This window comes from Camelus ferus, chromosome 7 (genome assembly GCF_009834535.1).
Source record: "Camelus ferus isolate YT-003-E chromosome 7, BCGSAC_Cfer_1.0, whole genome shotgun sequence".
NCBI lineage: Eukaryota > Metazoa > Chordata > Mammalia > Artiodactyla > Camelidae > Camelus > Camelus ferus.
In genome coordinates this window covers 16,835,748-16,842,583 of record NC_045702.1, presented here as the reverse complement: position 1 = coordinate 16,842,583, position 6,836 = coordinate 16,835,748, and positions in this window count along the sequence as shown.

The following is a 6,836-nucleotide window of genomic DNA, read 5'->3' as shown; positions in this document are numbered from 1 at the left end:
TATCTGTCCATCTGGTTACTTTGTGTGTGCTCTGAGCTCCGCGACGTAGCATGTGATTCACGCCTCGCGATTTCCTGCTGTTGAGCGTTCCCTAGTGACCACTCACTGATGCTGCGGGGTTGCCAGACCACAGGTTCTCCCCTTCTCGGTGCTGGGATGGCCCCGTTTCTGTTGCATTCTGTGGAAGCCTTGCCTTCCCCTTTGTGTAAGATTGTGCTCGGGTTGGATGAGTTGCCTGATTGTAATTTAAGAATTTTCTGTAGATGAACCCCATTTTGATACTTAGCCTCTTTCTGACATTTGGCTGAGAGAGGTTCCTCTCCCGCATCTTTGTATCCCATGGTCACATCTTCGTATCCTGACCCCAACCATTGTTTTCTTGCCCACTTTAAACTTAGCTGGGTGAGTGTCCCCCTGATCTCTCTGTAGACTGTAAGCTATACCTGAAATGAAATTATAAGTAAAATAACTGCTCAGCACTGAATGTAATTATACCTTGCACTGTATCTTGCAGAATAATAGGAAGTATATCTCCTCTTGTGGTCCTAGCAGTCCATGTACAAATTAGCCTTAAAGAACTCCTAAGAGTTAACTTCACTTTTTCCTTTTTTCCCCTGGAAGAAAAGGCCACACAGTGAAGGCTAATTTGGAAAAGGATTCTTCTCTGACAGCTCAACCTCTGATACTTTCTGGGTTGAAATACAGTGCTCTGGCCTACCTTTCCTTGTCATACGGTGGGTTTTTTTCCCTTCCTTCCATATAGTTTCAAAGGAAAAAGGCTCCTCTCCACTTCTACTTATTCTATTCCTCACTGCTTCCTGGAGGACCAGTGTCCCACAGTCAACACGGACACACGAAAAGGGCCCTCTGTGTGTGTCTTGACGTTCAGCGGGATGGAGGATAGAAGAGGCTCCCATTCCCTCCTTCCCTCCCCCTTTAAAACCCCAGAAGTCCTCCCTCCTCCCACACAGGTAACTGATAAAGACTTTTCTTGTCCCTGTTAGTTCTTCTGACTTAGGTCCTGTTTTCCTCTTCACATCCAAACCCTCTGAGTTAACAGATGGTGTCTGCTCCCTTCCTGGCAGCGCTACTGACTTCCTCCTCGACTGGGTAACTGTGTGTCTGTTCGCCCAGGACAGTTCTGGTTTATGCCTGATGTTCTGACATAATTAACGTATCATAATTATAGCATATCCCTTTGCTCTCCAGGTGTCCTAGTTTGGATATCTTATCCTTAACCTTTTACATTTTTTGCATCACCTTACAGAAACCGTGCAGCTGAAGGTCCTCGAATTCAGAGATTTTTTTTCATCCCTTACCTTTTTTAAACCTCTTACACTTGACACCGGTAACCACTTCATCTTTCCCAGGACTTCTCCTCTTTGGCTTCTGTGGCATTTTAATGGATTGAATCTTCTTAACCACCTGTCTTTTACTGGGGTCTCCTCTCTGTTCACCCTCTGCTAGTTCCTTTCCTACAGTAGGTGTCACCGGCTTTCCCAGACAAGCTGTTCTCATCATCTAATAATAGCTCCGTTTAGTACTTAGTGAATAAGAAGCCACTAAAGAGAGATGTGGCATCAATTTATATAATGCTGTCCTGGTGTTTAGTTAACAGCAAGTCTCAAGGGAAACAGGCTCAACTTACATAACCTCAGCCCTCCTCCCATCCCCACACAGACCACTCTGCCAATTACTGACCTGAATGGTTTTCATGTTTTCTGAGTCACAAACCCTTTTGAGTCTTTGAAAGCTATTTACCCTTTCCCTAGATCAAAATGCACATATCTTTTTGTCTTTTTTTTTTTTCAGGAAGCACCTGTTTTATTTTTAATTAAAAAATGTTTAATTGTGATACAATACACATAATATAAAATGTACCATCTTAGCCATTTTAAGTGTACCATTCAGCAGTGTTGTCAGTGTTTTTTTTCCTCCTTCCTTACCTTCTTGTCTGTAATACCCCCTTTTTTAACTCTTTGCTTTTGAAACTTAAGTTTTCCTTCAAGGTTTGGCCCAGCACCGTCTAGTCCAAGGGTCCTTTTCCCAGCCAGCCTTGCTAGCCCTCCACCGTCTCGCCTTTTTTGTTACTTAACATCAGTATTACTTATTTGGTGCCTAGCTGTTTCTGTCTTACTTGTTTTTATATATAAGTCCCCAAGGAGATAATCGGTCTTTTTCTCCAATGCATAGTTCCTTGCATGGTTGGTACCGAGTAAATGTTGATCGTGTTGGAAAAGGTGGAAGGAAAAGGTGGAAGGAAAATGGGAGAGTGGAGGGTGGGCAGGGTGGGGTGTGGCTCCCCAACGCCGCAGGTGGCCCTTCCTCTTCTTTAAGTGCTCCTGCAGCAAATGGCCAGCTTATGCGGCCAGGCCGCCTGGCAGAGAGCACATTCTCCTCTCCTTGGGCTCTCAGACCTGTCAGCTCTCTGGGTGAGCTCAGCCGGCCACAGGGAACAGTGAACTTACTGCTGCAGAACGAACCCCGTGCTTTTCAGCTTGCTGTCCTTATTCCTGCCACGTGTTTTTGCCTGGACTGCCCTCTTCCTTCCAGTTCTGTCCGTGCCTCTCAGCTCCTGCCGCCTCACCTCCACGGAGCTTTTCCTCATCACCCCACAACTAACGCTCTTTCCTTTCTTTGAACTTCAGAGCTGTTAACAGGTAGACCACGCAGTCCGCCCGGGCTGAGTGATTTTACTGCCTTATTTCGTTCTCTGGTTGTCCCTGGTTAAGTTAGCATTTCCTGCATTAAATTGTGAGCATGAAAGAGTTGGCTCCATGTCCAAGGTCGCAGCAGCCACCGAGTCAAGGCAGCCGGTTTACCTTCCCGCGTGACCTCTGTACTTTCAGGCTCAGGCTCGTCTTCCTTTCACTTTTCCTTAAGTGCCCCAGTCGTTTCTGATAACCAGGTTTGTTTCAGCATACATCCAGAATAAATCAGATTCGATATGAGATTTCTGTGTGCAAACTTAGATAATACAAATCACTTAAATGGTTATACATGTGTTACAGGTAATTATAGGTGACTGTAAGTGTATGTAACTGTTACATTTAACTGTACATACACATGCACATACAGAGATATGTACACATACATCAACGCTAATACTGGAAAGAGAATTCTGTGCTTGAGCCCCCAGTGGTGTCTTCCCATAATCACTAGACAACACTTAATGTGTGCACACGACTTTAAAAAGTGCCCTCCCACCTACTACCCTCTTTTGTCCCCACCGCATCTGTGGAGGTAGGAGGGCCCGTGGTTCTATTCCTTAGATTAGAGAACGGAGGCTCAGGGATTTGCCCAGGGTCGCACCTCTAATAAATGAGAGCAGTACTAAATCAGGACCCAGGTCTTCTGACTTCACGTCAGTGTTTTTTCTGTGTTGCCACATGGCCTCTTCTCATTTGACTTTAATCTTATCCTAGGCTTACTTCCAAGGTGTACGTTGTGCAAATGCTTTTGTCGTCAGCACCAGCGTCCCGCAGGTGAGCAGGCCTGTCAGATGCTGTGAAGCTTTGTCGTATGACTGCCTCCAGCCTTGCCCCTGCTGCTGGACCAAGCGCCCCCACGGCCCCTCTCTGCAGTGCCTTCTGCTCCAGGTTTGCCTTTTTAAAGAACACCTCTTCCCTCTTTCCTGGTCCTTCTGTCTGAGGCTCAGGAGGACCTGACAGACTGTTGTATTGTGAGTCTTCCCTCCTCCAGGGCCCCTGGGAATTGGTGGAGGTTATCATGTCATGTACCGACCTGAGCCACGTCTCCTCTTCCCTCTTGACCAAGGTCCCTGCTCTTCCCCTTCTGTCTAATGCTCGTTTAATTAACTTTGAATGAGAGTTTTGCTTCCCAAATGCCATTAGTCAGCTTTTTACTGCCTTCTGTTGTCCTCTGATGAAAGAAATAACTTATTTTTCCTTTTTGCCCTTTCAGAAATGAGATAAAAAGTAGCAAAATCATTTGAAACCATTTTAAGTCCTCTGATACAAAGAAGTTGTCAGCTTATAACTTCATCATAAGTGAAATGCTGATAAAAAGGCTACCTGTTTGATGGGAACATTCTGGGTTTTAATGGGATAATTGTATTTAGGTAAAACCTTTCATCTGAGGACTTCAAAGATCTTCACCTTGCTTAATAGTTATCATGCCCTAAAGAGTGACACCAGGATACCACAGGCCTAAATGTGTGCACAGGCATTTGCTTATTTATTTAGCATTTTGTTTGTTTTCCTACGCTCACCATAGAAAGTTTCAGGAACCTAACCGTTGCTGTGGATTTCCATTAAAAAACAGTGCCTAAGAAACAGTATAGATAACTTGTCTCTGTTGCATGGAATGAAGATGTTAATGGGGTTATAAAATCGAGACCACTCTGGAGCCAAGAGAGTGAGCCTGGGAGGTGAAGGAGCAGTGACTAAAGCAGAGGCAGCAGAGAGACCCTTCCCCAAACAGCCCCATCGTCCTGAGACAGGTTTCATCCTCATTTGCGCTACTAGGTGGGTTCCTGTAAAGATGATTCTGTGAGCAGGCTCTTGTAGGGAATATAAGTCATTTAACAGAGCTTTTGAAATTCAAAACAAGCCTGTGTCCTGGCTGAAGGAAAGGCCCCTAATTAAGAGCAGAGCCCCCAACCTCCACCCCCTACTCCTGGTCGCTGCAATCACTTCGAGGCTGTTGAAACAGCCTCTGGATAAAGAGATGGGTTACTTAAGAGAAGAGCCTTTTAGAGAAAAAGCCGGCAAGAGTGGCCCACGGGGATGCCCCTTGCTGCCCCCTCCCACGTCCGTCTGCTAGTGGGCTTTGGCACAAGCAGCTTACTTCATTGCTGCAGGATCTAATTTATAAGGCGATTTTTGTATCAACATTTATATTTTCCTCCCTCCACCCTCCCCAAAGAAACAGTTCTTTCCCGTTGGGATCCTTTCCGCATCTCAGGCCGCTCATACCTCTTGACTCAGCAGGGGGAGACAAAGTTCCAGGGACCCCGCCAGCTGCACTTGTCTGCCCAGAGTGCCACCTGTGCTTTACCTCATTATTACTTCAGATCAGTTTGTTTTGGAACCCTCCCGGCTCTTGGAAGTCCTTGGTGTCCCCCCCGCCCACCCCCCAGCCTCCTGTCACCACTGGTGATGGCCCCACCTGCTTTACTGAAGGATCAGGCCCATCTGGAGTTTCTCCACTTGGGCAATTCTGTCTCGCACAGGAATGGGTGCCTAAGCCTCACTCTAAATCCCACGCCCTTTGATTAGCTTCTCTTCACCTTTCCCCCCTAGTCCTTCAACCCTCAGTTGAGACCCCCAGTCTTCCCTTCCACACCTTGCTGCTCCCATCCCTTCTCTTATGAGTAGTAACCACTTCTCCAAATGTATAGTGTACCCCTGTGAACCCGGGGGACCTACCCATGTGAACCCAGGTGGTCTACCCACGCAAACCCCAGCCACGCTCTCCCGTAAGGCCGTTCCATTGTTGGATTGCTCTCATTGTTAGAAAATTTGTTTTACTGGGTAAAAATCTTAGTTTCTTCCATCAGTCTTAATTCTTCCTTCCAAAGCAACACAGATATAGATATATATGTATTTTTTTCTCTCTTGATATATTTGAAGACAACTTCCATCTTCCCCTTTCAGCTTTTTAAGCTTCTAATCTTAAATTTTTATTGAGGCTACCCCCCCCCCATTGCTTTCTGATCAAAGCTGGCAGTCTCCGTTCTTTACTTTAGATGTCGTTAACTACCTTCTCATTCTTTGAATTCTGTTTCTCTCCGTTTTGATTTTCCCTTTTCCTCCTAATCCTCAATCCCAGGAAAGCTCTCTAGACAAAACTGTTTCATCTGTGTTCCAGACATTTTTGTTCATACTGTTTTTAGTCTTCACCCATCTGGAAAATTCTGGAAAGTCAGGACTACCTTCTAATCATTTTAGAAAATCCTCTCATGTAGTACCTGATAAGTGGGAGGTAGAACTTGGTTAATGTTTAATTTTGTCTGTTCAAGTTCCCAGTAATTTTTTTTACAAAGTTCTCTTTTTCATATTTTTAAAAAATCTCCTGATGACTACCAAATTGTTCTCTCTAGCCCCAATTTATTACTCATTTTCCAATCTTAAATTGCCTGGCCATCATTAGGATGTCCTGCCAGCAGCCCAGTGTAATATAGTTCATTTTCTCACCCACCCTCCCTGCAATCCCACTTCCCACATAACTTTCCTAGTGGTCTTTGTTTAATAAGCTGCTTGAAACATTTCTGAGTGACCTTGGGCATCAAGGAATACTTTGATTCTTATTCATTAGGCAGCTCTCTCTTACTACTGGGCTGTGAGTCTCCTCTGTGCCCTAATTCTCACATTTTCTGGTTTGTCTTTCACTGTCAATGGCAACACCATCTTCCCCAGGCTCACAGCCTTAGGGATCATTTTGACACATCTTTTCCTCTCTCCATGTCATCAGACTCCAGGCGTTGCTGACTCTGGCTTGCTTTTCTAACTCATCTTTTATGGTGATTTCTAAGCCACCTTTCTCTGTCTGAATCATTCTCAGTGGCCTTCCTTTTGGTGTTCCTCCTTCTAGCCTTCCCTGCTCCAGTCGGCACCGTGCTCAACTCTTAGAGTAATCTTGTGAAACAGTATTTTTGTGGTGTTATTCTCCTGCTCAGATATCACAGGGAGCCTCTTGTTTACTGGGTTAATGTTGAGGTCTTGCATGAATCCTCATCTCTAGCTAGAAAATCTGGGAGACTGGAGAGCTGAGAGTAAATGGTAGCAACACTCCTCTTCTACCGATGTCTTGTTTGCGAACATATTAAACACCTCTCTTCCTTTGTATTTTTTTTTTAAATAATAACTTTATTG